The sequence below is a fragment of the Pseudorca crassidens genome, chromosome 3, assembly GCF_039906515.1.
Source record: "Pseudorca crassidens isolate mPseCra1 chromosome 3, mPseCra1.hap1, whole genome shotgun sequence".
In the NCBI taxonomy this organism is placed as follows: domain Eukaryota; kingdom Metazoa; phylum Chordata; class Mammalia; order Artiodactyla; family Delphinidae; genus Pseudorca; species Pseudorca crassidens.
In genome coordinates, this window is record NC_090298.1 from 23,526,953 (window position 1) to 23,553,342 (window position 26,390).

Genomic DNA, 26,390 nt, shown 5'->3' on the forward strand with positions numbered 1-26,390 from the left:
GTAGATCTTTTAAAAAATTTCTTCATTATTATGGTACTATTCAGTATTCTTCTCATACATTAATCAATGATGCTAATGTATCTTAATATAAATAATCAATTTTATTTAGTAATTAAATAAATTACCATAGAATTATTTTAAAAATACCTTATGATTTAACAACATTTATATTAGGAGCCATCAAGCCCTAAAATATTTTTCCTGAAGAGATCCGGCAAGAGTTTATATAAATTTTGAGTAAATGCTTATTTTTGCCTTTTTTCTACTTTATTTCATATTCACACCAAAATAATGACTCTTCTAATTTAAAATATAAACCATAGAGGTTTCCTTAAAGGTGGCAGGGGAGGACTGGAACTGTCAAAGACAGAGTGACAGGTGGGGTTGGGAATAAGTGAACGGTCTTGACAGACTCAAAGTTGCTGGCAGCTTGGAACTGCACCTGGTAGGACAGTGGATGGATCTTGCAACTGTACACTTTGGACATAAACTGGTTAGTGGGCTGCTTGGGCCGGCATTCAGTGTGCACCATGAAGAGCAATGTGAGGGAAACTGGTACCCAAGTAGGGGCCTTCTGTGTGGTGCTGCCTTGATGGTGTCTTAGGTGTGGAATTGTCCATGCACTTGGGGCAGTAGAGCTTCACCAAGGCCTCACCTGGGGTGTCAGAAAGGCTATTGGAAAGCATTGGCTTGTTCTCACAGTGCACATGGGGCAGTAGCCAAACTCTCCCTGCTGGTACTTTTCCAACATCCGGGTGGTGCCATGGTTTGTGAGGATATAGGTGGTCTGGGTGAACCCATACAGCATCTTGGCTGACTGCTTAATCAGGGTTCTCTGGTTGGGGTTGTCTTCCAGCTCTTCATCAGGCTCCAGGTCCAAGACCATGTCTAGAGCTTGTCTACAGTGAGGCACCTGCTCATTGAGTTGACTGAGATTAAATTTGTCCTGGATGGAGTCTTCATCCACTTCACAGAAGAATTCATAGTCATGGAGCCCACAGAACCAGTATAAATAACACTTCCTGATGTTTAAATCACTTTTTTTTTAATTTGTCATTTATTTTTCTTTACTGATTTCCTGATGCTTCTTTGTCTCTGTAATTTTGCTTTCTTGAGTGATCATAAAAGTCTTTGAAAGTTAGGGGTCTTTTTTTTCTTTTGTTTTGCAAAGCATGTCATGATTAAAATGTGTTTCTACTTATTTTAATGAATTAGTAAATAAAAAATATCATGGGAATGATATTTTTAATTTCTATGTACGTTTAAGTGTTTATTGAACATAGTATCAGTAAGACTAGTGACCACATCAAAAGAGTTCAGCTCAATGGATTGATTTCACATGTCAGAAGATACCTGCTTAGTCAGACTCAGATCAAAAACAGAATACCAGTAACCTAGTACATTCTCATCTCAGTATAAACTGTTCCAGTTAACTGCTCTCATGACTTCTAAAACCAGAGATTCGTCCTGTCTTTTTTTGTACTTAGTATTGATAAATTATGCATTATGCACATTATAGACGATCAATTCCCATTGTGTGAGTATTCCATAATTTTTATGGCTTCTCCTATGAGTGGATATTTATGTGGGTAGCATCCAGTTTGGGCCTACAAATAATGCTATAATGAATATTCTAGTGCATGCCTTTCAGTGAACTTATGAATGCACTCCTGTTGGGTTTAGGTATATATATAGGAGTGGAGCTGATTATCTTTGGAACTGTGTATCTTCAGCTTTTGTAAATACTGCAGTTTTTCGAACTGCCCTTATGCTTGAGGTTTTTTTTCTTTTACTGATACCATTTTTTTTTAGTACATCTTTATTGGAGTATAATTGCTTCACAATACCATGTTAGTTTCTGTTGCACAACAAAGCAAATCAGCCGTATGCATACACATGTCCCCATATCCCCTCCCTTTTAAGCCTCCCTCCCATCCTCCCTATCCCATCCCTCTAGGTCACCTCAAAGCACTGAGCTGATCTCCCTGTGCTATGCTGCTTCTTCCCACCAGCCAACTATTTTACATTCGGTAGTGTATATACATCAATGCTACTCTCACTTTGCCCCAGCTTCCCCTCCCACCCCATGTCATCAAGTCCATTTTCTATGTCTACCTCTTTATTCCTGCCCTGCAACTAGGTTCATCAGTACCATTTTTTTTTTTAGATTCCATATATATGCATTAACATATGGTGACATACTTCACTCTGTATGACAGACTCTAGGTCCACCCACCTCACTACAAATAACTCAATTTCGTTTCTTTTTATGGCTGAGTAATATTCCATTGTATATATGTGCCACATCTTCTTTATCCATTCCTCTGTCGATGGACACTTAGGTTGGTTCCATGTCCTGGCTATTGTAAATAGTGCTGCAATGAACATTGGGGTGCATGTCTCTTTTTGAATTATGGTTCTCTCAGGGTATATGCCCAGTAGTGGGATTGCTAGGTCATATGGTAGTTCTTTTTTTAGTTTTTTAAGGAACCTCCATACTGTTTTCCATAGTGGTTGGATCAATTTACATTCCCACAAACAGTGCAGGAGGGCTCCCTTTTCACCACACACTTTCCAGCATTTATTGTTTCTAGATTTTTTGATAATGGCCATTCTGACTGGCGTGAGAAAACTACTACTCATTGTAGTTTTGATTTGCATTTCTCTAATAATTAGTGATGTTGAGCATCTTTTCATGTGCTTTTTGGCCAACTGTATGTCTTCCTTGGTGAAATGTCTATTTAGGTCTTCTGCCCATTTTTTAACTGGATTGTTTGTTTGTTTGATATTGAGCTGCATGAGCTATTTGTATATTTTGGAGATTAATCCTTTGTCTGTTGTTTTATTTACAAATATTTTCTCCCATTTGGAGGGTTGTCTTTTTGTCTTGTTTATGGTTTCCTTTGTTGTGCAAAAGCTTTTACGTTTAATTAAGCCCCATTTGTTTATTTTTATTTCTGTTACTCTAGGAGGTGGGTCAAAAAAGTTCTTCCTGTGGTTTATGTCAAAGAGTATTTTTCCTATGTTTTCCTCCAAAAGTTTTATAGTGTCTGGTCTTACATTTAAGTCATTAATCCATTTGGAGCTTATTTTTGTGTATGGTGTTAGGTAGTGTTCTAATTTCATTCTTTTACATGTAGTTCTCCAGTTTTCCCAGCACCACTTATTGAAGAGGCTGTCTTTTCTCCATTGTATATTCTTGCCTCCTTTGTCATAAAACAGGCGTTCATATGTGTATGGATTTATCTCTGGTCATTCTGTCCTGTACCATTGATCTCTATTTGTTTTTGTGCCAGTACCTTACTGTCTTGATTACTGTATCTTTGTGGTATAGTTTGAAGTTGGGGAACCTAATTCCTCCAACTCCATTTTTTTTTTTTTATCAAGATTGCTTTGGCTATTCGGGGTCTTTTGTGTTTCCATATGAATTGTAAGATTTTTTGTTCCAATTCTGTGAAGAATGCCATTGGTAGTTTGATAGGGATTACACTGAATCTGTAGATTGCTTTAGGCTATATAGTCATTTTCACAATATTGATTCTTCCAATCCAAGAACATGGTATATTTCTCCATCTGTTTTATGTCATCTTTGGTTTCTTTCATCAGTGTTTTATAGTTTTCTGAGAACAAGTCTTTTGCCTCCTTAGGCAGGTTTATTCCTAGGTATTTTATTCTTTTTGCTGCAATGGTAAATGGGAGTGTTTCCTTAATTTCTCTTTCTGACTTTTTGTTGTTGGTGTGTAGGAATGCCAGAGATTTCTGTGCATTAATTTTGTATCCTGCAACTTTATCAAACTCTTTGATTAGTTCTAGGAGTTTTCTGGTGGTATCTTTAGGATTTTCTATGTATAGCATCATGTCATCAGCAAATAGTGACGGTTTTAATCCTTATTTTTCCAATTTGTATTCCTTTTTTTTCTCTAACTGCCATGGCTAGGACTTCCAAAACTATGTTGAATAAGAGTGGCGAGAGTGGACATCCTTCTCTTGTTCTTGATCCTAGTGGAAATGCTTTCAGTTTTTCACCATTGAGTATGATGCTTGCTGTGGGTTTGTCATATATGGACTTTATTATGTTGAGGTAGGTTCCCTCTATGCCCACTTTCTGGAGGGTTTTTATAATAAATTAGTGTTGAATCTTGTCAGAAGCTTTTTCTGCATCTACTGAGATGATCATATTGTTTTTATTCCTTAAATTGTTAATGTGGTGTATCACATTGATTGATTTACATATATTGAAGAATCCTTGCATCCCTGGGATAAATCCCACTTGATCATGGTGTGTGATCCTTTTAATGTGCTGTTGGATTCTGTTTGCTAGTGTTTTGTTCAGGATTTTTACATCTCTGTTCATCAGTGATATTGGCCTGTAGTTTTCATTTTTTGTGATACCTTTTGCTGGTTTTGGTATCAGGGTGTTGGTGGCTTCGTTGGGAGTGTTTCTCCCTCGGCAATTTTTTGGAAGAGTTTGAGAAGGATTGGTGTTTGCTCTTCTCTAAATGTGCTGTTCTCTAAATGTTTGATAGAATTTGCCTGAGAAGCCATCTGGTCCTGGACATTTTTTTGTTGGAAGATTTTTAATTATGGTTTCAATTTCATTACTTGTGATAGGTCTGTTCATATTTTCTTATTCTTCCTGGTTCAGTCTTGGAAAATTGTACCTTTCAAAGAATTTGTCCATTTCTTCATGGTTGTCCATTTTATTGGCATATGGTTGTTTGTAGTAGTCTCTTATAATCCTTTGTATTTCTGCAGTGTCAGTTGTGATTTCTCCTTTTTCATTTCTAATTTTAGTGATTTGTGTCCTCTCCCTCTTTTTCTTGATGATTTTGGCTAAGGATTTATCAATTTTGTTTATCTTCTCAAAGAATCAGCTTTTAGTTTTATTGATCTTTGCTATTGTTTTCTTCATTTCTATTTCATTTATTTCTGCTCTGATCTTTGTGATTTCTTTCCTTCCTCTGACTTTGGGTTCCTTTGCTCTTCTTTCTTTAGTTGTCTTAAAAGTAACATTAGATTGTTTATGTGGGATTTTTCTTGTTTCTTGAGGTGAGATTGAATTGCTGTAAACTTCCCTCTAAGAAGTGCTTTTGCTGTGCCGCATATGTTTTGGGACATTGTGTTTTCATTGTCATTTGTTTCTATGTATTTTTTATTTCTTCTTTGATTTCTTCAGTGATCTCTTGGTTATTTAGGAGTGACTGTTTAACTTCCATGTTTTTTTGTGATTTTTACAGGTTTTTTCTGTAATTGATTTCCAATCTCATAGTGTTGTGGTCAGAAAAAATGCTTAATAGGTTTCAATTTTCTTAAATTTACCGAGGCTTGATTTGTGACCCAAGATGTGATCTATCCTGGAGAATGTTCCATGAGCACTTGAGAATAAAGTGTATTCCATCACTTTTGGGTGGAATGTTCTATAAATATCAATTAGATCTATCTGGTCTATTATGTCATTTAAAGTTTGTGTTTCCTTATTAATTTTCTGTCTGGATAATCTGTCCATTGGTGTAAGTGAGATGTTAAAGTCCCCTACTATTATTTTGTTACTGTTGATTTTTCCTTTTATGGTTGTTAGGATTTGCCTTATGTATTGAAGTGCTCCTATGTTGGGTGCATAAACATTTATAATCGTTATATCTTCTTTTTGGACTGATCCTTTGATTATTATGTAATGTCCCTCCTTATCTCTTGTAACAGTCTTTATTTTAAAGTCTATTTTATCTGATACAAGTATTGCTACTCCAGCTTTCTTTTGATTTCCATTTGCATGGAATATCTATTTCCATCCCTTCACTTTCAGTCTGTATGTGTCCCTAGGACTGAATTGGGTCTCTTGTAGACAGCTTATATATGGGTCTTTTTTTGTATCCATTCAGCCAGTCTGAGTCCTTTGGTTGCGGCATTTAGTTTATTTACTTTCAAGGTTATTATCGATATGTATGTTCCTATTACCATTTTCTTAATTGTTTTTGATTTGGTTTTGTGGGTCATTTTCTTCTCTTTGTGTTTCCTGCTTAGGGAAGTTTCTTTAGCATTTGTTGTAAACTGGTTTCATGGTGCTGAATTCTCTTAGCTTTGGTTTGTCTGAAAAGCTTTTGACTTCTCCATCAAACCTGAATTAGATCCTTGCTGGGTACAGTAATCTTGGTTGTAGGTTTTTTTCTTTCATCACTTTAAGTATATCCTGTCACTCCCTTCTGGCTTGCAGAGTTTCCACTGAAAAATCAGCTGATAACCTTACGGGGATTCCTTTGTATATTATTTTTTTTGTTTTTCTCTTGCTGTTTTTAATATTTTTCTTTGCATTTAATTTTTGTTAATTTGATGAATATGTGTACTGGTGTATTTTTCCTAGGTTTTATGCTGTATTGGGACTCTCTCTGCTTCCCGGATTTGGGTGACTCTTTCCTTTCCCACGTTAAGGAAGTTTTCCATTATAATCTCTTCAAATATTTTCTCAGATCATTTGTTTTTCTCTTCTTCTTCTGGGACTCCTATAATTTGAATGTTGGTGCATTTAGTATTGTCCCAGTGGTCTCTGAGATTGTCTTCAATTCTTTTCATTCTTTTTTTCTTTATTTTTCTCCTCAGCAGTTATTTCCACCATTTTGCCTTCCAGCTCACTTTTTCGTTCTTCTGTTTCCACTATTCTTTTACTGATTCCTTCTAGTGTATTTTTCATTTCAGTTATTGGGTTGTTCATATCTGTTTGTTTGTTATTTAGTTCTTCTAGGTCTTTGTTAAACATTTCTTGTATTTTCTCAATCTGTGCTTCCATTCTATTTCTGAGATTCTGAATCATCTTTGCTATCATTACTCTGAATTCTTTTTCAGGTAGATTGCATATTTTCTTTTCATTTACTTGGTCTTGTAGGTTTTTACCTTGCTGCTTCAACTGTGACATATTTTTTGCCATCTCACTTTTTTTTTTTTTTTTAATGAGTAGGTTGTGTTCCTGTTTTACTGGTTGTTTGGCCTGAGGCTTCCAACACTAGAGTTTGTAGCCTATTGAGTAGAGATGGTCTTTGTGCTGAGATGAGGACCTCTGGGAGACCTCACTCTGAAGAATATTCCCTGGAGTCTGAGGTTCTCTGTTAGTCCAGTGATTCAGACTCAGAGCTCCCATTGCAAGAGTTTCTGCCCGACCCCGAGGTCATGAATCAAGATCCCGCAAGCCATGTGGGGCAGCAAAAAGAAGAAGAAGAAGAAAAAAAAAGAACAGTAACAAAGTAAAAATAAAATTAGACTAAGAAACTAACAGATTTATTAGAAAGAATGTAAAAATAAAAATATATATGAATCAACAACTGGAATGTACATCAGTACCCTATAATAAAAAAGAGGAGGAGGGAAAAGAAAAAAAAAAAGTGGGGGAGGGAAGGCCTTGGCTGTGGAGAGCGAGGCCTAAGCAAGGGTGAGGTTTGGGTGGTGTATGGGGCCAATGCTCAGGACCCACAAGGCTGGAAAAGGTCCTGAGGGCTGTGGGGGGTGGGGCTTATACTCAAAGAACAGTAGGGACCCAGGCGTGCCACCCACCCCTGGTCTCAGAGGGTAGGGGACCTCACCTGGGAGCCCAGCAGGGGCAGAGCAAATGCCTTCCTCTCTTCTCCTGTTCCTCTGGTCTGGGGTCTGGGAGGGCCCCTCCTACCTGCCTCTCTGATTTCCCAGGCCTCTCTCCTATGTCCCCAGGACCAATACGGTAGGGGGAAAAGGGGGTCTTGGAGGGCAGGGGAGCAGCCTGGGAGCTCAGCATGCTCCCTGTGCCCGAGTGAGTAGGGTAATCACCCTCTGCTCCTCTCCTGATCCTCCTGGATGACCCCTCCTGCCTGCCACTCCTGATCTCCCCAGCCTCCCTCCTATGTCCCCAGGACCCATGTGGCCTGGATGGGGCTTTGGGGGGAGGGGGAATTGGCTTGGGAACTCAGCAAGCTCCCCGGCCCAAGGGACGTCAATCCTGTCTGGGCTTCACTTCTCCCCTATTGGTCTGCCTACATCCTACTGGTTCACTCTGGGTTTCCTCCTGTCTCCTTGGGGGTCAGAGTCCCCTACCAGTGGCTGGCAGGCACACTAGTTGTGGGGAGAAGCTAACTCTGCGTGTTCCCACACTGCCATCTTGACTCTTCCCCTGAGCTTGAGTTTTGAGGTACATAATTTACTTTGATATTTATAAGGAATCTAAAAACTCAGCTTTTATTTTCCTATTTACACAAACTTTCAGAAATGTGTGTTTTAACTTCAAAATATTTTATCACATTTTGTTATAATTACTAGTTTTATAACATTGTGGTAAGAAAATGTGATGTAAACCCTTATAATTTATCTGTTTTCAAGTGTGTTGCAATTTATTTTAAAATGTCCAAAGTATGTTGGAAAAATAGGAGACAGAAAGTGGATAGAGTGAGAACATAGTTACATAGAAAGAACAGCCTACAGTTTAGTAGTTAAATGACCTCAATTTCCTTTTTCTATTATCTTCTTGTTTTGTTGAAATTTTTTCCTTTTTCATACTATCATTGATTTCTTATTAACTTCTCTTTTACCTTCTGGCACTCAATGGTTTCAGACTAATCATATCCCTAATTTAGACTGGTATATTTGTAAATATCAATTGACATTTCTTTCATTCTTCACTTTTTAAATATTTTTTGTATATAAGTTTTTTGTAACATTTTTGTCAAATATTTGGGTAATTTGTGTCTCTCTGTGTACATGTAGTTATCTCATCTTTAAAACTCAGACTTTATACTTTGCTTTTGATTCAGGAATTTAACCAAAAAAAGGATTATTGCTGTGACATTTATAATCATATTAATGTTTCTTGTTGTCTTAGGGCCTCTAGTGTGGCTGTAACTTTTAGATTTTGTTTTTTACTTTCTTAGCAGTATTTTTTAATCTCACCTAAACCCATTTTTGACTCATTATTCCTTTTTCATTCCAGCCTGTTCTTCCCATCTAATTAGTTGTTGCTGTTTTATAGACATTATGTATTTTTATGTGATTATGACAACAGAAGTTTTCCTGAAATTCCTCCTAGGTCATTGAGTGTTTTTTTGACACATATGTACTGGGCTCCTACTTTCCAAAAATGATTCTAGGTCTTGGGGACTGATCAACTAGCAAGAAAAACTTGAGTTATTGCACTTGAGGAACTTGAATTCTGGCAGGGGCAAGGGAGGCAATCAATAAAAAATTTGGAAAATAAAAGAATAAACAAAGGACATAAAAATTCATGTTATGAAAAAAATCTAACAGACCAAGAGTTTTCATAGTACATTGGGGCAGTTGATGTGGAGTGGTCAGGTGTGGCCTCTGTGAGGAATGAAATTGAAGGAGTAAGCCAGGTGATTATGTGGGGAAAGCCATTTCCAGACAAAGAAATATCCTGTGCAAAAGCCTTAAGTCAGGTCTAGTATAAAATACATCTTCTCACCATTGAAAAAATATTACTTTCATGTACATTTGCATCTTTACACTGTCAAAGTATCATTATTTAGTTTAATACAGTCTTTGCTCCAATTATCACAAACAAATGTAGAAATGCATTATCTCTTCTTTGGATGAACTTAATCTGGATACTTTATCAGAATATTTTAAGGTATATCATGAACTACAATTTGTTAATATAAAACTTAAAGAGCCAGTTAAAAAAACATGAAGTTGATTTTTTTATCATTAATTTAGAACAATTTTACATGCTTCCAATTAATGTAGAGATTACCAAAAAAGGGGCACTTAAAAAGAATTTGATCTTCAGAAAACCTTTACTAAGTAATTATAAGCTCTTAAAATCACTTTCCTTTAGGGCTTCCCTGGTGGCACAGTGGTTGAGAGTCCACCTGCCGATGCAGGGGACATGGGTTCGTGCCATGGTCTGGGAAGATCCCACATGCCGTGGAGTGGCTAGGCCCGTGAGCCATGGCTGCTGAGCCTGCATGTCCGGAGCCTCTGCTCCACAACGGGAGAAGCCGCAACATTGAGAGGCCTGTGTACCACCAAAAAAAAAAAAAAAAAAAAAAAAAAAAAAATCACTCTCCTTTGAAAAGAAAAGCATGTGTTCTTTTGTGTAATCCATCTTAAACTTTAAAGTTTTTCATTCTGGGCAAAAGAAGTTTGCTCAATATTTTCCAAAATAAATATTTCTAGATGCACAGTAAGTTAGCAAAAGATGAGAATTTGAGCTATGCAAATTTTGAAAATTTTAGTGGATTATGTTTGTCACTAATTTCTAGTACTGAATCCTCTCAGTAGATCTTTTTAGAACTGTATTTAGTTTTTTGTTTTTGTTGTTTCTTTTTTTTTTTTTTTTTTTTGCATATTGCCTTTATTTTGCAGAAAATGTTTTGCTGATTGTCTTTGGCTATTTTTTTCAGAAGAAAAATATTGCCATTGTAGGTTTAACAATACAAGAAGCAATTACATATGCTCAAAATAAACACATTCTATTGGGCAGAACAGTGAAATTTCCATTTCAATTAAAGTCTGTTGTCCTCAACTATGAATTTATTATTTTGTCCCTAACAGCTTAACTATAAGTATGATAGCTGTCACAAAAGGGACCTGAAAACTACTCTGAAGCAACAAGGAATGCAATTGAAAGTATGCTTTTTATTTCACTAAATAAGATGAACTGAGTTTATTAATTCTAGTGTGTCAAATCTTCTATATTCTGTAAGAGACACAAAAAAATAAGTTTCTGGATCTTAGCAAACAAAATGTTATTATGATCAAGTAATGGTGATTTAATAGTCCAACTGAGTTTTGTTTCCATGCTTAAATTCATCTGTAGCATATAAACACAACATAGGACTACACTTGTGTTGCAGATGATGGGTGGGGTTATTTTTTTGATGAACAACAGAACATATATTCCTTTTCATATTTTAAAGTGAAGTTAATAAGATTTTTTTTTTCTTTCTTGACCTATGAGACTGTCATTTTGTACCTAGATCAAATCCTGAGTAAAACTGGTAGACATAAAAAAAAAATAGTGTATATTTTAAGGAAAGACTTTGGTTTACATGGAAGGTGGTGACAGAGACATCCATGAGGTTATGAGGCCAAGGTGTGATATTGGCTGTCAGGAATATCTGTGGCCATGACATGGTTCTTATAGAGTGAGAATCCTGAGGAGAAGGGACCTGAGATTACTTGGGTAAGATAGGGTTCACTGGGAATGGACTCCCAGCCCATTAGGTAGCTATGCTGTCTGAGACCCTGGTGTGAAGGTGCTCTGCTAGCTGACCACAGGTTGGGGTACTGATGCAGTCCTGTTGTGCTCAGGAGTAACATGATAGTATGTACACACATGCTGAGGCTGGGCTAAGTTCATGGGATCAGATCATGGACAACTTGCAAATGAATTGTCAGAATAGGTTGGAGAATTTTTCCAATGAGTGTATGGGCTAAGTATGAGCTTGTCCAAGTCGGGAGGGGTCCTAGGCACAGCTTTGAGGACAGGGACAGGGATGGGTGAACTGTGGTTCCTCAGCATAGAGCATTTTTCACAGCCATGGGTGGAGAAAAGTGAGACAGGACCTCCAAACTGAAGATGGGGGTTGACAGCAGATAGAAGGAACTGAGTCCAGGGATAAGCTACTTCCATTAGAAATACACAGGTTGCTGTTTGTCTCTGGGTTCTTCCGTCTTATCTTTGTGATCCCTGCTTCTTTTTGCATCATAGCAAGCCCTTGCAAATCAGTTGTATTTAGTTTTAAGAGCTGTAATCTCTTTCTGGTAAGCCTTGACAGATATGCATTGAGTCTTGAGAATGCCGTGGCTGGTAGTCATCCCCTGTAGACCCTCAACTCATACTATATGAATTTAGAGTTTTTATTTATGTAAGGAGTTCAATATGCAGATATGGCTTGGACTGACCCTCCAGGCACCCACTCTCTGTTCACACACTTCCAGAAGTGGTTGCTCTCCGTCACAAAATCCAAGATGAAACAACACATGGTGTTCGGGTCCCGGCCAGACATACTCAACTTCAGCACTGGGAACATCCTCCTGCTGTTATTGGTGACCATCACCTGGTTGATGAGCTCTCTGAAGTGCAGCCATATCTAACTTTTCTTGGTTGACACTGGGGTCACCCTTCTCCCTGCCAGCCTGTAGCTCTCACTTCAAGGAGCTCAGCTGGTGGTCCACTCTATTGCAGGCTATTCTACAAGTTCTGGACACCAAGGGAGATTGTCCTCTTGCTGACCCTTCTTCATGGCCCTCCAACCAAGACTTACTTACCCAAGGGCCATATTTAATTCCTTTCAACAGCCACTCTTCCGAGAAAAGAAGCAGCAAAAGTCCGCAGTTCCCAGGCAGAGACCTGTGAGGAGAAGACTTGAAGGTAGGGGAGGGGCAGAGGGGTGAAGATAGAGGATATTCCCCTTGAACTTCTGCAAGGCATGACTAAAGTAGCTCTTTGTGGCATTGGATTTGCTTCAAACAATTAAAAATCAGACTATTGAATAGCATACAAATATTTATAAAATATACAAATAAAACTATTGATATCTTTGAAGGCCATTTTTAAACAAAAGGAACATTTTTAAATGTGCCAGGATATAAATTATGGGTACCTCAGGATTATTATAACTTTTCTATAACATTTTATTAGATCTTTATGGTGTTTTTAAAAATGTTGGCCACTGATATTTGAAATTTGATAGGTATTTATAAAGTTTCCTCAAAGGATTCTTATGACAGCTAAAATTTTTGACTATTTAGACAGACACTTTTGGCTGGCTACTCGGTAAAGTACCACATGCTGTGATTATTACTTTTTGTGCTTTCCAAGTCAACACCCAGATGCCTGTGAACCTGACCTGGACAGAGTAGTTATTTCGGTTTTTTAAACTCCTGCCAAACTGTTGCAGTAGCTTTTTCATATGGGCAGATGGCCACTTCAGAACAAATCAAAATATAATATTTGGTCTCTGAACTTACTTTTGAATTCAAATCTTTGAATATGAATGCTAACTCATATTGAATTTCGGGTTTGACTAATTGCTTTGATGTTCTTAGGCAGTTTTCATGAAACATATTTGATCAAATAACTTAACATGGACTTCACTTCTTATTAGTTGTATAATGTCCCTTCTGGTGTGTTAAATGCAATAAAATTTTGAGGATATATACTAATATGTAGCTCCTACCCAGCATATGATGAACAAAATATGTATTAACAAGAGACATCAATCCATTTCTGAGGTTATGCACATAGTTTAGTGCTGAAATGCAGTAAAACTTTAAAATTTGTAATTTCTGGTCAGAGTTTATGAGAAACATGAATATGAACAAAATAGGTAAATTTAGTGTTTTTTTTAACAAGGTAGGTATGGCACAGACTTCAAACTATAACACAGATTTCAAGCAAACAAGGGTAATTACATTGATTTAAGCAGTTCTTTCCCATTTATTCATATATATTTTTTGTCTTAATTCAGGCCTAGCTTAATTCACCCCTCCCTCCCTCCCTCCTTTCCTCCCTCTCTCCCTTCCTTCCTTCCTTCCTTCCTTCTTTCTGTCTTTCCTTCCCTTTCTTCTGTTCTGCCTTTCTTTCTCCTATCTCTTTAAACTGCAGTCCTGAGTAAAACAGATGGTTTCAAATTAATCTAATTAATTACAACTAAATAGCCACTTACGTCATTAACCCAGGATACTTCCCTGGGCTACTCAGATCCAAATGTAGATTTCATATTTTCAATGGAACAATGTTTGTTAGAAAATATATTTCATATTGTATTATAATCTTTATAATGAGAAAAATGCTAATTAAAACCAAAACCATTAGTCATCTGTAAGATTTGAAATATATGAAAAGTTTGGTAACACTCTGTTGGTGAGGCTAAGGAGGAAAAAGCAGTCTAATATTTTGTTTTTCAAAATGTAAAATGGGACAACATCCATGGAGAAGATTTTATCAATATCTAACAAAATCATAGCTGTATTTGGCCTTTGACCTATCAATCCCTCTTCCAGGAATCTGTTCCAAAGTTCCAAAAGTACACTGACATTAGTTTGAAATGACATGTATCAAATGTTCTTCAATGTAACATTATTGGGACTAGTAACAAAATTGAAATCACCCCCAAAATCCAAAATTCTAACACCAAAATCCAACAGTTATATAAACTGCAATATATCTACACAGTGGATTACTATGTACTTGCACAAAGCAGTTGGGAAGATCTCTACAAAATGGATTAAATGCATTATATATTGTATATTTTGGAGTATAAATTGTTAAGTGATAAAAGGAAGTTGCAGAAAACTGTGTATAGTATGTCACCTTTTGTGTAAGAAACCCTCCCTTCCTTCCTTCCTTCTTTCCATCCTTCCTTCCACCCCTTTCTCTCTCTTTCATCTCTGTTTCTTTTCTTTCTTTATTATTTCACAGTTTGTGTTTTTTTTAATATATATTTGCAAAAATAAATAAGGGAAGGAGAGAAGAAAAACTCATAAAAATTGTTCCCTATAAGGTAACTGTCTCTCCATTCTTAAAAGTGGGACATTGAAATCATCTACTATTATTACACTTCTGTCTATTTTTCTAGTCAATTCTGTCAGTGTTTGTTTTATATATTTAGGTGCTCTGACGTTGCATGAATATATATTTGTAATTGTTATATCTTCCTGGTGATTTGACCTTTTATCATTATATAATGTCCTACTTTGTTTTTGTGATAGTTTTTTGTTCAAATTGACAATAAATTTTAAGCATAATTAACTGTCATTAGCACAAATTCATGAACTGTATCTTTGCTTTTCTCATTTTTTGAAACCTTATATTTATAATCATAGTTATTCATATTTGATAAATAAAATTATTTATAAAGAATTCAAGTTATAAGTAAATGGAAATGCATCATTCAATTTTTGTTTTCTTGCTAGTGGAGGACATTAAGCAAAACTAAGATTTTTAATTCATAAATATGGTAATAAAATTGAACAGGGGCTTCCCTGGTGGCGCAGTGGTTGAGAGTCTGCCTGCCGATGCAGGGGACGCGGGTTCGTGCCCCGGTCCGGGAAGATCCCACATGCCGCAGAGCGGCTGGGCCTGTGAGCCATGGCCACTGAGCCTGCGCGTCCGGAGCCCGTGCTCCACAACGGGAGAGGCCACAACAGTGAGAGGCCCGCGTACCGCAAAAAAAAAAAAAAAAAAAAAAAAAAAAAAAAATTGAACATGTATTTAAAGTATTAAAATGGTATAACTGAAGAATAAAAGAAACATTATAATAAATGCTTTATTATCATTAATGTTAAATTCTTTTGATTACTGATTTTAATTGAAGATTTTAAAAATACACTATAAAAAATAAAAGTACATTATAAATATATTTGCATTATAAATCTATATTTAAAACTTGTAAATGTTGATAGAACTAATTGTCCTGTTGAATAATGGAACAGAGTTCCTCATCTAATTATTTAACTTTTATGATCCTTGTGAAATAACAGTTAACTATTTGAAACGTGCTGTTCATTTTTGTATGTGTTTTACAGAAAGAAATTGTATTCTGTCATAGCTTACATTTCTAAATTCAAAAAGGCAAATATTTCAAGACCTTTATTATCTTGATCATTTTGACACACTTAAAAATTATCCAATTTTAACAAAGATGTCCTTACCAGGAAATGGTAAGTTCTACTGACGAGTTAAAACAAATGATCAATTATTATTTTTAATTATATTTGTTGCTGGGAAAAAGAAATTGTAGAAAACTAGTCAGAGAAGAAGGATTATATCCTTTAATTTGTAATAAATTTATTTGTAAAGATGGGTGATGTGATGCCTAGCTGTGAAAATAAGTAACATGACAAGTAAATATTAAAGCCATGGAAGTGATCTAAAAATACCTGGGTAATTATTGCAGATTATATAAATGTGGGTTTCTGGGGTAGGATTGGAGGTGCCAGCCACTTTCCACTGGAAACAAAGCTTCAGTGACTTATATTCTATTGCCAGAAGAACTGGGGAATTTAAACATAGAAATAGAGTAATTGGATGATTTATTTCATAAGCATACATTTTTAAATGTTGCTGATGACTTTTCTTGAAAGTAAAGCCAGAAGGATTTTAAGATTCTTAATTGTAAATATTAGAAATGATTATTATAATACTTTCCATGATAAAATTATTTGAAACTTACTCTTGTATATTCCCAATGAAAGGTGATTCTTATTTTTTATTGTGGCTAATTTAATGAAATAATATTTTATACAAAACACAATTTTCCTAACTTGGAAATTATAATTAATTAAATTAAGAACACATTTGAGTTTTGAGTGTTGTCATTTAGACTGTGGGCATTATCAGGGCACAATAATCCACTTGGTGAAAATTTAGTCTAGTTGAAGGCCAATTATTTTACTTCCTTGTAATTCACGTGATATGTCCTTGCAAATAGAAGCAGCCGCTAGCCAACTAACTAGGGAGAAACAAAGAGCCTTGGGTGGGTGATATTTCAAATTCAACAGTATAAAGCAAAGAAAAATAACATATTTTAACACGTAAAAAATGCTAGAAAAAATGTTTACATGCATGATTCTAGTTTGGTAATTGCTTCTATTCTGAATTTTTTCATATCAATTCAACAATAAGCACCTTCCTATCATATAAATCACTATCACTTATAAGTGAGTAGGGTTGTAGTTTTAAAGCATTTGGTTTTATCAAGTAATATATGCTCATTAAAAAAATCACATGTTAAAGAATGTTTTATATTAAATATCAACAGAGTCAGAGCACTTCTTCACTTCTAAGTCTACTCTCCAGACAAATTCTTCACAATTGTTTATATTTTAGTTATTTCCTTTCTCAAACAATATATATTTTCTGAATTTATTAATATCAGATAACATTTATTATTCCCCCAATACCACATATAAATATTTAACTCACTCAGGTCCTCTTCTCCAACTGTTTTAGTCAATTATGTTATTGTTTTGGTTTTTCTGTCAATTATCTTTAGTATAAACAATGTAATTAAACTCAATCATTTTTCTATAGTCCTTTAATTCAGTTTTCATACTTTATATGACAATTTTAATGCCCTTGCTTCTCTACCCAATTTTCTTCACAATCTGCTTTGTGTAAGTTACATTTTTATCATAGCTCTTGGATTTTCATTCCATCCTTAAACATAGCATCTTCTTTCTGTGGCCTGAAGATTGACTCAAAATTGAAAGTAAATAAACAATATTTTCATCATTATGGTTGCAAACATATTGAGCAATAAAATACCAATTATCTTCCCATCTTTAGGAGTTCACCAAATGCTCCTTGAGGGAGAACGTTAGGCTGAAAGAATTTCCTCAGTTGGTAAAAAATCATTTAAAATTATATTTGGAAAATAATTTCCATCCTCAGTTTCTGTCATTTTTGGAGGTTATATTGACCATTTAAAAATTGCATGTACTGCTTTTATTCTCAACATTTTTCAGTTCTAAATCATGCTTATCATTATGTTCTACTACCTTTATTTCTTAAAAGTACCTGTAATGATCTCCACTGGAATTTTATTACCTTCTCTGTTGGGTTTTCTCTTTGTTTTTCTTTTATTATAACTTTCTTTTGCTTAATTTACATATTAGTTTCTTTTCTTCCCTTAAGCTCATAATGAAAGATCTTCATAAACTATGAAGTTAGCAAATAACATTTCTGAGTCCTAAGCACTATAGTGTTGATTTTATAGCTTAGGAATTTCTTTAATCTCCTAAAAATGAAATATATACATATATATAGACAGTATGTGTTCTCCCAGCTGATTGGTAAATAGAACTGTCTTCTATTTAGGTCTGTACTCAAGTGGGGTATTATAGGATGAGAGGCTACACACAGTAATCTCTCTTTTCCACCTGATCATAGCAGTCTGCCTTGCTGTTGATAGCACAAGCACCAAGCTGACAAAGGCTTTACTATGAATCAACATTCAGACTATTGATCTTATTTAGGATTTAAATGTTGTATTTAAATTTTTTAAAAAGTTTCATTTTGAAGTAATTGTAAGTTCATTAGCAGTAATAAGAAATAATGCAGAGGGGTCTCATGTACTCATTTCCCAGTTTCTCTCAATGGTGACATCTTAGATTATAGTACAATATCACAACGAGAATATTAATTTTTATGTAAGATGTGTGACAAGTCAAGGCTCAATTTTTTTTAACCTATCAGATTGCTCTAGTACCATTGGTTTAAAAGTCTATCTTTTCTCCATTGAATTGTTCCTTTCACTTTTGTCAAAAATCATTTGGGCATATTTGTGAGTTTATTTCTGAATTATCTGTTCTCTTCTATTGGCCTATGTGTCTATTCCTCCACTCACACCACACAGTCTTGATTACTAAAGATAGTATAAGGATGAATTGGGAGATTGGGATTGACATATATACACTATTGATACTACGTATAAAATAGATAACTAATGAGAACCTACTGTATAGCACAGGGAGCTCTACTCAGTGCTCTGTGGTGACCTAAATGGGAAGGAAATCCAAAAAAGAGAGGATATATGTATACGTATAGCTGATTCACTTTGCTGTACAGTAGAAACTAACAAAATATTGTAAAGTGACTGTACTCCAAAATAAATAAATAAATAAATAAAGCAGTAATAAAAGAAAGATAAAGAAAAAAAAATAAGGCTTAAAATTGGGTAGACTGGCTTCTTCTACTATATTCTTCATTTTCCAAATTCTTTTTGTTCTTCTAATTCCCTTGTTCTTTTCCATATATATTTTTAAATAATCTGGTCTATACAAAAATTCTTGCTGATGTCTTGATGAGAATTGTTTTAAAATTTTATATCAATTTTGGCATAATTGAAATCCTTACTGTTATGAGCTAAATTGACTCTCCCCAAAATTTATGTGTAGAAGTTTTAACACCCCAGACTTAACAATATGAGAATGTGACTATATTTGGGATATGGTCTTTAAAGAGGTATTTAAATTAAAATGAGGTAGTTAGGATGGGCTCTAATCCAACCTGATTTGCAATTAGGACACAGACACACATAGAGGAAGACTCTGAAGGTACAGAGAAGAGATGGCCATTTATGAGCAAAGAAGAGAAGGCTTAGGCAAAATAAAACCCTGCTGACATCTTGATCATAGACTTTAATAAGCCTCCAGGATCGTGAGAAAATATATTTATTTTATTTATGCTACCCAGTCTTTGATATTTTGTTATGATGGCCCTTGCAAAACTAACAGTTACCAAGCTGAAGCTTCCAATCTATAAACACTGAATGTCTTCCATTTATTTAGAACCTCTTTGATTTTTTTCATGAGCATTTTATAGTTTTTTGATGGCAAGTCTTGTAAATATTTGATTATTTGGATATATTTCTATAATCTCACTGCCCATATTTAATTCCTAGCAAATAGATTTACAATTAATATTTTATGTTTGTTTTATATCCTGTATCCTTGCTTAACTTATTAATTCTAAAAGGATATTTTTTTGAGTATATGTGTATTCCTAGACTTCAGTTTGTATATAATCATATCATCTGCGAATAGAGACAATTTTATTTCTTTCTTACCTACATATCTGTCTTTTAATTATTTTTCTTGCCTTACTGAACTTGCTAGAACACCTCATACTATGTTAAATGAGTGCGGTGAGAGTGAATATCCTTGCCATGTTCCTGATCTTAAGGAGGGAAATAATTCAGTCTTTCATCATTAAGTATAATGTTAACTTTGGGATTTTTGGTTTTCTTTTTGTGTTTGATTTCCATAGATGCTGTTTATCAAGTGGAAGAAGTTATTCTCTATTCCTATTTTTCTGAGAGCTTTTTGTTTGTTTGTTGTTTTTACAACATGAATGGTTGTGAAATTTGTCAAACCCTTTTTCTACATTGAATTATATGACCATGCAATTTTTTTTTCTTTAGGATTGGGTAAATTACATTGATAATTCTTGAATATTGAACTGGCTTTATATGCTGAGAATGAATATCAATTGGTAATGGTATATAATTATTTTTATATATTGCTAATTCTATTTATTAATATTTTGCTAAGGATTTCTACATTTATTTTATGATGGAAATTGGTGTGTAGTTTTCTTTTTGTGTATTGTCTTTTTCTTGTTTTGGTATTACTATAATAATACCATCATAGCAATAGAAATAAAAATCCAGTATTTTACTTCAAAAACTGTTATCCTCATGGACAAGATCTGTGATTTCTGTCATTAAAGATCTGGGGATAGGGAACTAACAAGCCATTATTTTTAAGTTTAACATTTGTAATTTATTCTCTGGAATCATATGATCATTTATCATATGTGATTGCCAATAGGTGAGTTTTACAACTACAGTAAGGGGTGGTGGGGAAGTACAAAGAGATTCTTCTAATACCAGACACAAAACTGAATTTCTGTGTAATTTAGAACAAATTGATTTAACCTAATGGAATTGAAATTTCTATGCTGTAAAATGGGAATTATGATGCCAACTATTAACAGTATTGGGGAAATCAAATGAAATAATATAAGTAACATCTTGTAAGAACATAGATTTTTTAATAAGCTTGGTGAGAAATTAACTATATCTCTATTCTCTATCATCTATAGAAATAGAAAAAAAATAGAAAGATGGATGTGGGCTGGGGATAAACAGGATTTCCATTTCCAACATCCATCATGTCCTTAAAAGAGAATGTAGACTAAGCTTTGGTGGGTTTGGCAGGAAAGTCAGAATCCAAGTTGCTCATAAATATTTCACAGGAAGGACATGGATGCTGCTTAAAGTTCTTTCTGAATGGTGTTAGGTGACTTGATTCTGAAAAAGTTTTGAGCTTAGAAAAAAATGAGCTTTGCATATTGACAAGAGTCCTCACATGGGAACAGAGTCAAAATTAACAGACTCTGCAACCCAAAGGAGGCTGGCTGAATATTCCCGCTACCTTTGCTCTGATCATGTGACCATCTCACGCTTCTGTCACTTTCATTAAATAAAAATTAATCTTAACATATTTGGGCAGGAGTGGGGGTGGGTTGGCATGGGTGTCTACTCTGTCAATTTAAAAAATATCCTTTAGTTCTCATCACCTAATCAGTTGATTTCAGCTCCATTTTCTCCCTTTTCTTTCTTTATCACTGCCTAACCTTGTCCCCTAGGAGTTTCAGACCTTGTTATTCATAAATGGCATAACTTTGTGCACCCTTTTCCTTTTTACTCAAAAGTTTTTTTTAAAATCAAAGGATTACTTGGCTGATTATAAAACTCTTGCATCACATATTCTTCTTCTCAGTATATTTTAGATACTGATCAAACTGTCTCCTTGCATGAATATTACTGTGAAGATGTCGAATCCATCTTGATATTTCACACTAGTAGGGGGCATGATTTTTTCCCCTCCTTCTCTTAGGACTCTTTCTTTGTACCTGAATTTTAACATCCTTACCAGAATATGCTTTGATTTGGAATGGTAAGTATGAATGTTAGGTTTCATTATTTCTTGGAAATCTATGAGCCCCTTCAGTCTACACATTCAACTTGTCTTTATTTCAGAAAAATGTTGAAAAAATTATACTTTAAACTCTTTCTATATTTTCATTTGCTTAGTTCTTCTTAAAAATATCAATAATGCATGTTAGATATACCTTTTTAAAGTCTAGCTTTCCTTCTGTGATCATGTTTACATTCCCCTTTCTCTCTCCCTGCTCCACCTCCCTCCCTCCCTGTCTTTCTTTCTCTCTGAGTCACCCTCATAACTACTTATAACTTTTTCCACCTATAACGGGCATTATTCTCTACACTGGCTTTTCATTTTTTTGTCATATTGTGACATTTTGCAACTCAATTCTATATTCTTTGGACATTCTATAAAGTCTCTTTGGAATACTTTTTTCTCATTGTTCAAATTTCACTTATTACTTATAAAGATGATATTATCTATAAATTTTGTGAGAATAATGAGAAGCATTTCTTTCATTCCTTTGTTTTACTGTAACCATCTTTTTATCGGAAATGACCATTTACTGATTTAAAGAAAAATGTTTTGCGCATAGAGCACATATCATTTTCTTTCTAAGTATGATCCATCTTTGAATTATTTTTGCTGCTTGCCAGAGATGTTGACAACTGTGGTAACTGGGACTATCTGGGGTGTGGATTCAGAGGTGTTGACTCCAAACTTTTCCTCAACAAATTGCTTGGGTGACAGAAAAATCTTCTTTGGTATTCAGCGTACCTTTGGCGGATGTGAAAACCATTCAATATTTAAGGATGGGGAAATTTATAGCTGATCACGGGTGACTAGAGTGATGGAATGGCTAAAGGTGTTAAGGGAAGAGGAGGGTTGTTCTTCACAGATCAAGAAACTGTCACTGCCTTAGACTACAGCTCATGTGACCATTTTCCCCCCAGAGCTGCTGACAGTATGAGGGGTAAGCTCTCTGTCTGTGTCTGCTACTGTTAGAAATGTATTCTGCTATTAAGCAAAAACCAGAAGCCCACTCTACCACTGCTGCTAAATTACTCTCAAAGTTGCTGACATTCACTGCTGCCTAAAATCACCTTTAAAAAAACAGCTTTATAAAATATAGGTTAAATATTATAAAATTCACCCATTTCACAAGCATTTAATTCAATAAATTTTTGTATATTACAGAGCTGGTCTGCCTTTCTTTGTCTCCACCCCTGCATACTCTTCTCCTAGAATGGAGGTTCCATGCCAAGAAGACCATGAGCAAGATGCCTTCTTTTGTCGTTATGGTACTGCTACTGTCACAGCCCTTAGGTGCTGAAAGAAACTGAAATAACAAAGTAATATTCTGTTTCTTCTTTCTTCCTTCTAAATTCCATCTAGTGCCTCCAACTGGCAGAAACCAAGAGAAATTCAGAAAGCTACGTTGTCTGAAATATGTGGCTTGCAGGTTTATCCCTCAAAAGTAGAGAAGAAAGTGCAGAAAGGAAAGTGTAATATTGACAGCCCATCGTATTGAAAGCTAGAGTATCCAGAGCAGCCCTCAACTTATAAAATCATGGATTGGCTCCTCTATTCCTGTCTTAGCCCATTCAGGATGCTATAACAAATTACCGTAGACTGGGTGACTTATAAACAACAGAAACTTATTTCTCACACTTCTGGAGCCTGGGAAATTCAAGATCAGGTGCCAGCAGGTTTGGTGTCATTCATTCATGAGGGATCTGCCCTTATGACCTGATCACCAACCAAAGGCCCCACCTCCAAATGATACCCCATTGTAAATTAAGTTTTAACATATGAATGGGGACACTAACATTTTGTCTATGGCAATGCTTTTCCTTCTCTCCTCTATTCAGCTCTCAATGAAGCAATTTTCAGGCTAGTAAAGAAAGTGTACAGATGGTTTTATTTATTTTTATTATTATTATTTCTTTATTTCCCAGGTATCTGCTTTTCTGTCACAAATATCTGGGTCCCAACAGGATATATTCCACAGTACTCAGAGCCTTCCTATAACTCTTGATGTCTTAATTGTCATTTTGTAGAGATTGTGCAGAATAAGATACTTAAGTTTTTGTAAATGTAAAAATATCTTGGAGACTGAGGACGTTTGTGAAAATAAATATCATGCACTCTTGTTTAGGTTAATATTTCACATTTTTTGGCTAGTATAATTCTATTTGTATATTGAAGTTTTTTTTTCTATTATATTAAATCTTGAATTTTCTACTATTCTTTTGTTCTTTGGGGCATTTGCCCGGGGTTGAAAAGATGAGATTGAAATAAGATGCTTTTATTCCACTGATTTTTAACAGAAAATTTGCATTCCTTACTTCCAGTCTGTCTGAAACAAGTTTCTAATTGTCTCTCAGGAGAAACAATACTGTTCCTTCACTCAGTACTTTTTGTTTGTTGTTGTTCCAAAGTTCATATCATGGGTCTGTCAAAGCAAAATTATAAATTGCAAGTCATTAAGGTAAGGTGAATGCCCATCTGTGTAAGAACATGTCAAAGAAATGTTTACCCAGTTGTAATATCACTGGCCAATCTACTATCTACTACTGTATATAGTATATGTATTAATATCCTAGGGCTGCTATAGCAAAATACTACAAGTATATGACTTAAAGCAACAGAAATTTATTTTCTCACAGTTCTGGTGCCTAGAAGTCTGGAACTGATGTGTCAGCAGTGCCAGGCTCCCTCTGGAGACTCTCGGGAAGAATACTTCATTGCCCCTTCCTAACTTCTGATGATCACTGGCAAACACTTGGCGTGCCTTGACTCGAAGTTTCATCCCTCCAACCTCTGTCTCCACCATCACATGGCTGTTTACCCTGCGTGTCTACCTCTCTGTGTCTCTTTCTCCTTATAAGGACACTAGTCATTGGACTTAGGGCCCACCTCAATCCAATATGACCTTACCTTAAGTTGGTTAAATCGCAGAGACCCCGTTTCCAAATAAGGTCACATTCACAGGTGTCTGGGTTCAGGACTTCAATATATCTTTTGTGGGGACACAATTCAGCTCACAACAGTACTAGATATTATTAGTAGCATGGAGCTGGAAGATCTGGTAGATTTTTAGACCAATGGCAGCCAACATATAGTATATTGATATTTATATCAAACTGACTAAAATTACCTAAAAATTTCCAAAAATGAATAAATCTTCAACTTTGAAACTACTCACCTGCTTATTCCATTTTCTATTCAAAATAAATATACAAAGTATGATGTGTGTGTGTGTGCACGTGCTATATGTATCTACATGGATTTATGTGTAGGACTTTTCAAAATCCTCATTTCTAATTTACAACTGTAAAACTGAATTCTGAAGCTTAGACTAGAAAGAAATCAGGGCTTCACATTGAGGTGGTAAAGTTACACATACATTAATTCTGATAACTAGATTATTCAACCAATTACTTTTTTTTCTTTTTTTAATTGAGATACTATTGACATATAACACTGTGTAATTTTAACCAAAGATAGGAAATCTGAGAGGAATGAAATATTATGATAAAACATCATAGCCTAATTGAAGTTGGAGGACAAAGTCTTGGTTGCTATGACAGTAAATTACTCTTAGTTTGAGTAAGAGCTTCTCACATATCACTATGTTCTATTTAAACATGACTAGGATTTCAGGTGATCCTATGACCAGAGCTACTCATCATCAACTGGGCAAAATCATATCATTAAGCCATAAAGTCAAGTGGGCACAGCAGAAGTTGACTATATAATGAAAATGTTACATTCAGGATTAGGCCAAACAGTTTGAATTTGACTTCCTATCTTCTAACTGTATTTTTTTTTCTTTTCTGTCATTATCCAAGATAATTTTCTTTCTCATGAGTAGTCCTAAATGGTTTCCTTACAAATCTATCATGGTAGTTTTGATATTAATTTGGGGGATGGAAATAGCAATAATAATAAATGTACATAGGGCATTCCAGTGACTTCTGGAGAAACATGTTCTCCTGATCTGAAAGGCAACAGGAAAAGGAGAGAGAGGGCACAGCCTCTGAATGTTTTTATGTTTTTTCAGAAATGCAGTTACCATAGAAATTCAATGGAGAGTCATGTTAAGGGGTTAAAATATACAAGCAACCCATCTTAAACACACTACATAAGGAAAAATCTGAATTTTGTTATATCTAGTGTAACACATTTAAATTAACCTTACTATCAAACACTCAGTAATTTGGCATTGTAAATCTCTTAAAAACAAAATTATCATAAACTTCAAACAAATAAGTCTTTCACAGCTTAAAAACAAACAAACAAGCAAAAAATGGGGCCTCAGGTTAGGATTCAATGTGACTTTTTTCAATTTTGAAAAACTCATGAGTTTAATAGGAGTTAAGAAGAGGAAGGACAGGGGAGAGATTGCTAAAGGATTTCTTCCTGGGGTGATGCAAATATTCCAAAATGAGATAGTGGTGATGCTTGCAGAACTCTGTGAATACACCAAACAATGAACACTTAACCACTAATGCTAAACATTGCACGCTTTAAAGTGGTAAAATGTATGGTAAGTAAACTGTATTGCCATAAAGCTGTTATTTTGAGAAAAACAACTTATGATAGGCAGTCTCTTCCTGGGTGCTGGCATTGTATATAAAGATCATATATTACCTAGTTCCTGAAATGTGACCACTTTTTTCTCTAATCAGACTCAGGAGTATATTTTTTCTCTTTGAGTACAATTAAAACAAAATTTTTAAAAGTAAATGATTCAAAACACAATTTAATTTATACCAGAACATGAATTTTATTAATTTGTAATTAATTTTAAAAACTGATTAAGACTGTAACTCTTAAATTTTTACCTAGATTTACTCATTCTGTTTCCTTATCCATAAAATGGGGGCATTTATCATATAATAAAAAAACATGTAAAGCAATTAGAATATTTCCTAGTGCCTAGAAGGTGCTTTGTA

At 34.9% G+C, this 26,390-nt stretch overlaps 2 pseudogenes; both read right to left on the bottom strand.

The window, feature by feature from the left end:
* Positions 1 to 331: 331 nt before the first annotated feature.
* Positions 332 to 7,756, bottom strand: LOC137220954 (casein kinase II subunit beta pseudogene; annotated as a pseudogene).
* Positions 7,757 to 11,167: 3,411 nt separating this feature from the next.
* LOC137220955 (T-box transcription factor T pseudogene) lies at positions 11,168 to 13,648 on the bottom strand (annotated as a pseudogene).
* Positions 13,649 to 26,390: the final 12,742 nt, after the last annotated feature.